This window comes from Solea senegalensis, linkage group LG7, assembly GCF_019176455.1.
Source record: "Solea senegalensis isolate Sse05_10M linkage group LG7, IFAPA_SoseM_1, whole genome shotgun sequence".
Lineage (NCBI taxonomy): Eukaryota > Metazoa > Chordata > Actinopteri > Pleuronectiformes > Soleidae > Solea > Solea senegalensis.
The window spans coordinates 15609891-15621984 of NC_058027.1; positions in this window are offsets into that span (position 1 = coordinate 15609891).

Genomic DNA, 12094 nt, shown 5'->3' on the forward strand with positions numbered 1-12094 from the left:
AAATGTTTTGTTGCACCTCTGAATGTAGATATTTTTCTGAACAATGATAATTTAATTTTCAAGTTTGGGAAGTCCCGATTAAAATATTACTACGTTTTGACACTTAACAGCTTAATAACCTTTCAGTTAATCAAGTAAAATAGCTGAAGAACAAACAATACATGAAAATAATCTTTCACTATTCACAATGTTTTGATTTATCTGGTAGCTCTTCAGGATGGGAAGATGTATGAATATTTAGTGCATCGTGATAAAAAGCTCCCACTTTATCTTGATAGTGGTGAATTTCTCTTCCCCTTCGACAATCATCAATGGAACAAATTAGTAATATTAATATGACTCTCTAACACATCAGCATACACCCTCAGTGATACACAATAACACTTTGTTCAGGCTTTCCAAATGAATGGAAATCAATGCAATGTCCCAAGAAGACTAGCTAGCTGTGTGTGTGTGTGTAAGGGTTTTGCTGAGGTGATCTACTTGCCATTAAAGGTGTTATACTGGCGTTTCCCTTGCAAATGTACTGATGCTATATGTGAATGCACAGGGCTGTGATTGGATAATCTGATTCTGAAGTTGTGAGTAAATCTATGTTGAGCAGATTTTTACCTTTTTAATATGTTCTTTAATAACATATGTATGTAAGAGCCTGAAAGTTATACACTTCCTTGGAATAACCCAACAAAGGTTCTTAATTTTCTAATTCCAGATTCAACTTTTAAAAAATAACTATGGATGATGTATGATGCCACTTTTTTGTGTCCGATATAAACACGGAGTATCTGCCGATTCAGTAATTTTAGACCTTTTACACAATGGAGCTGTTAACAACACATTTGTGCCAGTTCAAACTATTTCAAAGATATAATTCTCCAACTGTGTAACAAATATCTTTGAGTTTTATTTACATTTTTGTGATTTTGACTGGCATCGGACCATTACCGATACCGAGTATCATATCGGCTCATCCCTAAAAATAACCATTAAGTAACAACTACTCGTAGTATATAAAGGACCAGTAGCATTAACCCTAAATGTACCAGAACTCTTTAAATTTGGACTTTTCTGTAAAGGGTTGTGCCCTTCCAAGTCCCACCAATCGACTCTCCCAGTGATACAGAGGAGTACTGCATAATCAACACAGAAAAATTTCCTGAACACTTGCAGAATACCCATTAGGTCTGTGCTTTTCAACTAACTTTAGTGACCTCGCGAGAGGCTGTGGTGTAGAATTAATTCTTCACAGAGTCGAGCAGTAGCTTTGGAACCTTGCTCATAGACAGTAATTACAGTTCTGCACGGCTTAGCATCTAGCACACCATGGCTTCCACGAGAAAGACACAATGCCAGAGGAGCCATGTGTGCTGAGCCATCCACACTATCTGCATTGGTAATTGTCTTGCTCCTGAGGCCAGAAGCAAAGAAAATACAAAGTAGATAGAAATTTAGGCGAAACAAAACTTGTTTTTGCCCTGCGGCTTTTTATGTACTATTTGTTTTGAAAAGAAAATGGCCCCAGGAAGAGCTCGAGGCAAGCTGTGTTGTGGAAACAGGACTGACATTTACACAGGCCTGAGTGATGATTTTAGAACTTTCCCACCTCATTCCTCTGAAAAGAGAGCACAGTACATCTGACTGTTGGTTTATGCTCATTATACATTTATTTAAAAACGTATTGTACCTTGATTTTGATTTGTCTGCAGCCAAAGGTAATCATTCATGTCATATCAGACCGTCATCTCTGGATCCACCTTTACACTCCTTTGATGTTCATTACTTGTAAATAAATCATAAATAAAATCGAGGCATCAGATTGATGGCATGATAAATTATTCCGAATTTTTTTATGCATGCTTTTCTTCATTGTTGCACAATACTCGGGCCTGAATTAATTCATTCTTTCCTGGTAGGGAAGACTATATCTAAGAATACATATATACATTTCCAAGTGGGAGAGGCAAGGAGGAATTCAAAGCAGGATAAACAGTAAGTGAATTCTGGCCAGAGAAGAAATGAAATCGTTTGAGGAAACTATATCTTCTAGCACTCCTTGAACAAGTTTATTCACTCTGGAATTTTGATGTAGTTTCTTTTAAACACAAGAGCAGTAAACTTCCGCTTTAGATTGTTCTTAGTTTTTTGTTTTTTTGTTCAGGCGTGCTTGCATGATGTCATTATTCTTCAGCCAAATGGTGTCTGTCAACTATTGACAGGAACTTATTTCAGCCAAAGAATGCCAACAATGCTGCCAAATCACTTAGAGTAACGAGTAAACAAAGCTGAAGGCTTGGCTTGAGCCCATAATTTGTTTATGGAACCCTGTTATGTTATTGTTGAAATTCTCGTCATACCAGGATAGCCATCAATAAATAATGTTGCATAGGGGAAAAAATGCATCTGGTAGAGCAGAGCAGAGTCTGGCAAAGCTTGCATGAGCAGGATACACTGCCGTTGATGTAACTACTACATCCCACCTCATCCTGTGAAAGAGCAGACAGGATGACACACACACACACACACAGCCTGACAAATGCTAGAAGTCAAAAAATCAAGTTTGAACAAATATGTGACGTGCTATTTCTCCGGCCCCCACTTCACACCTGGCATTTGCATTTTTAGCACCATGTAAGCAGGACCAACTGTGTTCACTTTTCCAGATGATTTTAGCACCTTTCACGAAACTCAAGGTCGCTGACTTCTGATTTAGGTTTAAAAACGTGCAAAAGTCAGCAACATTCTCTGTTTTGAAGCACTGGGGACGTTGTTCCTCAGTGCATGTCCGGATTATTAAAGTGAACCGACGGTAATAACACTCCGGTATCATACTTATTGTTCGACAAACATGTAAAGGTGCAATGTTCACCTGCTTTGGTCCCCTCAAGAGTGTATTCAAGTGCATGTCTGTTGAAGGAGCTCTGTCCTCTCCTCCTTATGCTCTACACTGCACTGCATCGCTGTTCATCAGTGTTTGTACAGAATATTAACAGGAAACACTCAGGTATCCAACAAACGTGTAGAGAAGCAACATTTTCACACACTGTGCACAAACACAGAGCTGGTTTAGCCACAGTCTGTGCTCTCATTTCCTTATCTGTATGAATTCCTTATCTGTATGAATTGTAAATGAAGTGGTTTTTTTTTTGCACCTCACTACCAAACCAGAAGTTGGTCAAGTGTGCTGATGTTTTTTATATCATTACAATGAGAGCATTAAACTCACTATGGCTCCGGTTATTGAGCCATATTTCTAGATAAGCCCGGAGAGAAACTACTTTCAGTCTTAAGTCCATCATTTTTTATGCTCAGTCTGCATTTGCTTTACACAGTTTTTTTATGAGAAACAATACAACTAATATTCTACATTTACTGTCAGATTGACATGACGGTGACCCTCTGCTTTTGCTCTCAGCTACACTGTTTCCCGCTTGTATTGATTTGCTGTGTCTGTTTATTGTGGTGGTGTTTTTGTTGAACAGTCACGTCTTGTGTAACATCAGTTTACTATGTGTTTTGAAATAAGTTCTCAACATTGTCAAGTTTGATAAGCATTACTCTATCAAATGCTGTTTGTACCTTGTCAACTCATATTGTCAACAATATCGCAATGCAAGTAAGGACATCCGTGCAATCGGCAAGCACTTGTCAACAGTGGAGAGAAAAAGAAAGAATTCCCCTTTAACAGGAAAATATCTCTGACATGCCTCAGCTATTTGGGGTGATGTAATCGGTGTTCTGGCTGTATGTAATTGGATGTATGGCGAGGTCATGTACTCCATGAAGGAGCACCAGCCATGGGTCAGTAATAAATTAACTGCAATTTCACTACTGGTCAGGGTTAATCAGGCTTTCAATCTGTTATCGCTCTGTTTGTGTGAGGCTTAGTATTTCTGCAGCATGTGCACTTGTGTGCTAGTTTATAGGATTTAAGATTTTGGACTAGCAGCCTTTTATTTTTTTAAAGGAAATGGGCATATTTTACTGCCCCTTTGTCCTACTAATGATCTCACCCCGTCTTTCTTCTGTTGTCCCCCCCACCTAGACATACACCATGAGGATGAAATGTGGAAACCTCCCCTCCCATCGAAGTGGTGTTATTTTACCAAACAGAGAGCAGGGCTGGGCTGTGTTGATGATTGTGTGGCAGGAAAGAGGAGCCAGATGCAGTTGGAATGTATTGTTCGGAAGTTGAAGCGACTCTGATTTCAAGGCTGTTCAACAAAAGGACAGGGATTGGAGAAGAGCGCATTCCAGTTATTATTACTTGATGGATCTTTGTATTTAAAAAATGGATAATGATGTCTATGAAATAGTTCTCAAGTGGATACTACACAAACAACGTACTCAGTTGCAATTATTTGTGTTTAGAGCTGGAACTAACAATAATTTCCATAATTGATTCATCTGTCAATAATTATTTTTATTAATCAAGTAATCGTTTGGCCTCACAAAATCTCATGGCGTAAAATATTGATTTCCCAAACAAAAGGTGTTAATATATAACCATTAGTTGCTCAATTGCTAGTAGGAAATACATTTGAATGAAACTTTATTCATAAATTAACCACCAATGACAATTTTGTTTGAGTGCCATTTCTTCAGACCTCACATGCTGTGTAATTAAGTGTAATGGCAGCAGGTTAAAGAAAATTCAAGATATCTTTCACTTCAGTCCCTCTTTCCACATCCACTGTAATATTTCACATTCCAGCTTGAATGCTGTGTTTAAACAGGTACAGATACAGATACAAAATATCTGACAAAATAAGGTAAATTGAAAAAAATGGCACATTTATCCAAATGTTTCTACCTCTGCTCAGAGGCACAGCTGATAGCCATTTTCCTGCAGTCAAATGTTAGTTGGGTGTTTGTGGGTTTTTGACGATTGTAAAAGGATCTTAAATTATCCTGATTTCACTTTAATAAAAACTGGGAATCCATTGGAAAGCATGCTGTGGTATGACGCTAATAAATTCTTTTATGAAGTGAAGTTAAGCTTGAAATGGATAACACTCTGGGCACTTAGTGTGTGCAGTGAGCTAAATCACTGTGTCACATTTTTCTAAAGTGCTGTAATCTGACCATGGCAACTGTGTAACTCAATCAACGTGCGTGAGTGTCTCAATTGTTCTGAAAGGACACCAGAAAAAAAGAATTTGCTGAAAAGATGTTTACCAGTCATGACTTTATGACACTCACCGTGTGTGTGTGTAATGCACTCCACTTTTAAATTGATTTTGAATTTTGTACAAACTATAAATTGCTCTCAGGTAATCAGAGAAATAATGAAATATATGAATCACTCTCTTAAAAAATGCCTTATTACAGAATGATGGGGAATGTTGTTGCTGTATAGTAATTGATTTGCTCTTTGTGTGTGTGAACTTGAATGATTTGTAGCCTCCAGAACCCGCAAGGAAAAGTCATTGCGCTGTTGAGCAGCCTTTAGGGCCAGTGGTTCTCAAACTGTTACTTCGAGAGCTTGATTTTTTCTTACTTGGTATAAAAAAAGTTTGCTTTAGGGTATTGAATACCTGCTAAACATCATTAAGTAGAGGTCTTCCTCAGCAGAGATGCCCAATAGGCAGCCCTGTGTGTGGCTGTTGGAGGATTAGAAAAATCCTCTTTTTCTCCCTCCCCTATTTTCAAAGTCTGTGTTTTCTTTGCCTTTTGGTTTTTCGAGTGGGTATAGAATGAAAGTTCCAATCGAGTTAAATCCTTTGTCAGACTTCAATGCTCTTCATCTTCCCTGACAAGCAACTGTCAGAATAAATTACTGGTCTGGTCGCTGCCACGGCTGGGAAATAAATATTCATACTTCATAATGGTGGAAATGTTGTCAAAAAAGAATACAAGGGATCTCAACAAAAAGAAAGGAAAAAAATTTTAATTTAAATTTTAATTTAATTTCCCCTTCATCCAAAATGATAATCAATGTCAGAAATAATAGAATAAATTGAATAAATATTAGTTTATTGCTGTCAGATCAACCTTTTGAAATAAACTGTATGACAGAAAGTGGAGCTGGCAGATCAAATAAAGTAGTAAAATACTACATCCTGGATCACATGGACATGTGCATCAATAAGAGTGAATTGCAATAGAAACAACACAAATTCATTCTCTTTATTTTTGCCATTAAATTGCATTTCTTTATTTTTCTTCTGTGGTGAATTAAAATTTTAAGACATCTTCTGTCAAAATGTCTAAAATCTAAACCCAATATTCTCTTAACTGCATCAAATGAACACTTTCTTCTGCAGAAGTTTTGGAAAGTCTAAAGTAGACTGCAGACATTTTATTTATATTCACTGTAGGAGGCAAATCATTAGACGGGATCAGCAGAAGTTTGTTTTAGGATGGATGTTGTGTTGGCCTTTCTAGTGGGTGGTAATGCAAGGCTTTGTGTTTTTAGGATTACAGTCTGGCTCCATGGGGGCAGCCATGAGGTCACTACAGCAGTGTTGCCCATCTGTGTTCCCATGCTGCTCCAATAATGGCCTGTGGGGAGCAGTGAGCTTACTCTGCAATAACCCAATCTGTAGTATGTGTGTGTAGGAGGCTCGGAGGACAGATTTTGATGTAAACCTCTTCTTTTGAGAGGACATTTTGAGGGGCTTTGAGGGTTAAGTTTTAGGTCAGGACAAGGCATTTAGTTGGTAAGGTTAGAGTAAAGGGCTATGGAAAACATTATGTCAATGAGTGTCCTATGTGCATGTGTGTGGTTGTCTGCGAGGGTTGGAGCAATTATGAATTTGTGTGTTCTCTGTGTGCATGTGTAATATGAAATTGTGCCTGTTGGGTTAGGTTGAGATTATTAGTATTGACGGAGGTTGGCATTTCAGAGGAGGCTGAGTTTATTGACTTACTTTGACACACGCACACATACAGTGTTGCACGCTGAGCAACAGGAGCACAGATATTCTGCTAATGACCGACCTGTCGCTGTGTAATGGCTCAGAATAAGTCTCTTCACACTGTGCCCTGTGTGTTTGTATTTTTCTGTTTTTCTGCAGACTAGACCAGTATCTCTGGTAGTTTTTCCGCCAAATATTCTGCTTTTCTGAGCTTTTAATGAGCATTACTTGCATTATGTTAGGACTGGCCCGGCCGGTATGAAAAAAAACACATCATATCCCTATCCATGTTTTGGTTGAAATGTGATATACCATATATATGTTCCGGGAAGTGAAGCGGTAAAATGTCTTCCTCTGTTGGGTTTATTGGAATCGTTAAAACACTCACCTCATTTCTCTTACTATTACTGTTTAACTATTTGACTGTTGGATTTGCAGCATAGTTAAAACAAGTTAATTTTAGGCCTTTTATCCAAGTAGTCACAGCTCATACAACGGAACCCACAGCACATTTTAACAAGTGACACAAACTCTCACCAGAAATTAAAAACGAGACCCTATGGCTGAATGTTTTCCACACTGCATTGCTAATGATTTCTACTAATTTGAATTTAGTGCTTTTTTAATAATCTGTCATCCTGATTTTAATTTCCATGTGATTGTCCTTATAATGGCTGTTTTGGCACAGAGGCTGATAGTGTGTTCTAGCTGCTGATTAAAAGAAATGATGTGTTGTGTAAGTGTCTGTGTATGTTGGGGGTATTGGTGCTTACTCACGACGTACTCCCGGCAAAGACTGGGTGGAGCGTTTTGACTCGTCAAAGGGGCAAGTTTCTACCTGCTCTTTATCTTCCTGCACTTTTAACTTTCACTATGAGAGTGAATATGAGATTTGGCAGATATGATTATGAAGTGTATTGTAATTTGAGCTTGATCGTTAACTGGCTGCATGCTTTATTACAGTGACAATGGAATGCTTGTAAAGTCTAACTAAATACTTTGTGAAACATTACATACTTATAGACTACGACGAAAAAAGAAGTCCATTTGACCAACTCCCCAGTGACATTCCTTGCCCTGCCTGAGTGTGATGACTTGAAATGCTGGCCAAACAAGCATCATCATCCCTGTTGGTGCCCAAGTAGCAGCATGCCCTAAGAGCTCCTTGTTTCACCAAATATGGGCATAAAGCTCCTGTTTCTTTTTTTTTGTTGTTTTTTTCTTTTTGCCCACTACTGCCTCATTATTTCTAGGTGAGCTTATCACAACAACCCTTATTCTTCTTCTAACATTAGTTAAGTGTCACTGTCCCTGCGTAACCTCAGGTCACAGAAATTCCAATCTTGCGCCTCTATTTCTCCATCTACTATCATGTATTCCTCTGCCCATTTTCATAAGGGTGTTAATTTAATCGTTTTCCATTAGAGACCTAAATACTTTCTCGCTAGCTGATTGAAAACCATTTCGCAGGTCCACGGCTTTCTGTCTACCCTGTTCTTTTCTTTTATGTCCACACCATCAGACCAGCTGGAATAATATCAACCTGACCAACAGCCATCTACTGCCAAAAATCCATAACCCTAGTTGTTTTCAGTTGTCCTGCTGGGGGACTTGGTTATTTCAGATATGACTATTTCAGGAAATCAATTTGTATTTCATACCAAAGCTCATAATAATTTAATTTTTGTTTGTTATTTTTAATTAATTGGCTTATTACTTATGCTCGCTATGCTTTAAAACTTGAACTCAAAAGCTTCCATTTCAGATAAAGGCAGTGAGTATACGATTTTTTTAATTCATCCATTTGACATCTTTAATAAGTTATATTATGGCCTTCTTTCTTTTTTTTTATGATCCAATAAATAATATTAGCCAATTTGAGCTCCCCCCGTTAGTGATATGTGCAAGAAATGGAAGAAATCAATAAGAACTTCTTTGCTCTATGATCATATCATCTAAAAGGTTTTTGACTTGGCGCTTGGAGTATTCTCAATTTTGGATCAATTACAGTTAAAGGGAGGATATATTTACAGAGTAATCAGGAATCCCCCAGTAATAGATTTTACCAAATAGTTTTGTGTTTTCAGCAGACTCAGATGCCACAAAACAGACCTGTTTTTTGAGGGCAGCCTACTTAAAGCAGATTATATCACTGTTATTCATTATCTTCCATATTTTCTATTATTGTTATCATAGTGGTGTAGATTGTCTTTACAATTCTATTTATGCAACAATATGAATTGTGTGTAATGTATATTTAGATTCAGGTCAATCTATAGATATTTATTGTTACTTTGAATGAGTTTGTCATGGTGATTAATACACGTTTGCTGAACAGTAAAACAGGAAAAAGGCCCAGGCTTTAATGCATTTTACTGGCACATTTATTGGCAGTCGTCTATTATAAACACACAATGGTGCGTTTCAACGGTGTTACCACAGTTTCAATGGCAACCATCCAACAATGAGTGCACAACTCCACATACGTATTTGCACAATAATTGCAGCTGACAGGGCATCTAAAGCTGCAGAGGATGGCAGATGATTTCTTGCCAACAAAACCCCAGATTTGTTCTTTTAAGATTGAACTTGTTAAAATATCTGTAAGCTGCATTTGCTTTAAACTCCCCTGACGCTAAATTGATTTGACTACTGAAGACAAAATGGATTATCTCACATGGAAAGTGTCAAATTTTTTCCCAACCACTTGCAACCACTTTGCACTGGTTGAACACTAGAGGGCATGGCTGTTTGCCCTGCATCTAGTCCATACTCTGCCCAGTGAGTGGCCCTGTGTTTAGCAGCCACTCAGATATGCTGCTAGCACCTCATGCACATACCAAAAAGAGAGTGCATCTTTCCTCTGGACACCTGGCCTGAAACATCAGTGGAGGCTTGGCCTTATTCAAGAGGGGGCTTTCATTTGGACGCATCAACTAACCTGTCCCACAATGACAGATTGACTGCAAGCACGTCAGGCCTGAAACATCAGTGTAGGCTTGGCCTTATTCGAAAGGGACTTTCATTTGGACGCATCAACTAACCTGTCTCACAATGACAGATTGACTGCAAGCACTCTGTATCTCATCACCTTCTCACTTCTCCACTTTGTAATTTGTTGTCCATATATATATTTTTATTCCGTCTGTTTTGCTCAGAGGGTCCTTACTTGCAATGTACATGCCCAGACAGTTGCACAGTTCATTGCTTGATTGTCTGTCTGGTTGGTCAAACATTAGATTTGGGGTCTTGGTGTTTGGCTTGGGTCATACTTTCCATGTTCTATGTCAGTATACCACCAACTCAACTGTAAATTGACGCATACGCAGTCGATGCATTCGCTCTGCACTCACAAACTGTGAAGTAGCTAGCGTTCATACTCAAAGGTTCTCCTCGCACCACTGCAGACTTGGGCCGCTGAAGACATGTCTATGTCACAAGGACCATAGTGAACTTCATTGGAAAACATGGAAAGTATGACTCAAAGTGTGGCTGCTCCAGCAGACCCATGTAGATCCTGTTAATTGTGAGAAGAGACAAGTGGTACAGGGGGAGGTCCATGTCCAGGAAACGATTGAACTTACTTAATTACTTAATTAACGGGATATCCTTCACCTTCTTTTTAATAGATGTCACTGTTTGCTTGACCAGAGACGTACGTACTTTATAGGGGTTACTGTGGCACAGTCTGTGTTATTTAAGCTCACACTGAAAGCTCCCATTTTGGCTTTTTACTACCAGGGTATATTTCACCAATAAATCACTTGTCACTGAGGTACTCGCACAGCGTGCAGTTATTTTAATGTCACAAACAGGCTTCACTGATGATAAATGATAAATATATGAACATGCACTTGGTGTCGGGTGTGGCTAGCTTTATGAACTCGAAAGATTTTGTTCTTAGTATTGAACAGTTATATGAGCCGGCGGATCATCTGATTATTATATCATCTGTAGTTTGTCTTATGTTGCGTTGTAGATTTAGATCTTACCATTTAACAAATGACCCAACACAAATTAGATCATCAATTAAATGATGCCCTTTCATGGTCATAATAATTTTCACTGAAGTGTGAAATGTATCATTTTTGGGATCTTTTCCGTCTACAATAGCACTTTATGATAAAAACAATGGTCTATTTGACTTCACTTTCTTTCTGTTTTGTGTAAATACAGAATAATTTATGTTTTAAGTAGCCATGTTAGCCTTGGCTATGTCAATCTGTCTGATCTAAATTATCTCTCCTGGATAGATTACCATTAAGATTAGATTGAACTATTCTCTCTCTTGTTGATCTGTCCGATCTAAGAAGCTGTGATTAATGCTTAGGAGATTTTAATGTGGTTATTTACTAAAGGTTGTATATATTCAACATGGTTCCTGCTAGATGTCAGCATGTTGGTATGCATGGTGCATCTGGCTTGGAGGACCACTATTTTCACACAAAGTGCTTGTTCTGTCTAACACTGTACTGCAATAGTGCAAAAACATCCTCTTAAGCATGATATTGTAGAGCAGATTTTGAGAATCCTATTCTGGTGTGCGTCATCAATCAATCTAAATGAACTCTAGGTCCTCATTTGATGAAAAGTTTCTTTTCTTTGAATATGACCCTGGGGCTAGTTCAGTATGCTATAATGAATGAATAAATCAAATCAATCACGAAACCTTCAGGCAATCTGAATATGAACACTTCTCGTAGAAAAACTGACCAAAACATTAAGAATAAAAATATAATAAGTCTTAAATTGTACCACTGAGGGTCTGTGCCTGTTTATCTACTTATAAAACAAAATATCAGTGCTTACATTTCATTACATAATGGTTCTTCGCAGGTGTCTCCTGTGATTACGACCATTCTCATAGTCGTTGTCTAATAAAACTGCATCAGTGACTGCAGCTTGGCATTGGACACGACGATCACGTAACATTAGTGTGCAGCTTTATGTTTTGGTCCTGACTTCAGTCTGTAATCAGATGACCGCTTAGATATTTTCATGCTGATGATTTCATCTGTGAGGACATTGGAGACCGATTGGTCTGGCCAGGAGCTTAGAGTGGCAGGATACTGAGGTGTTGGAAAGTGTTGCCGCCTGTAAAAAAGAGATGGCTAACCTGAACTGAAGGTGACAAGAGTGCATAACTCTTACCCGACACCCAGAATACTCTGTGTGGACAGGTAGTAACCTGGCTTATCGAGAGCGTCAGTTGATGTTTTGTCCCAAAGGTCGCTGGG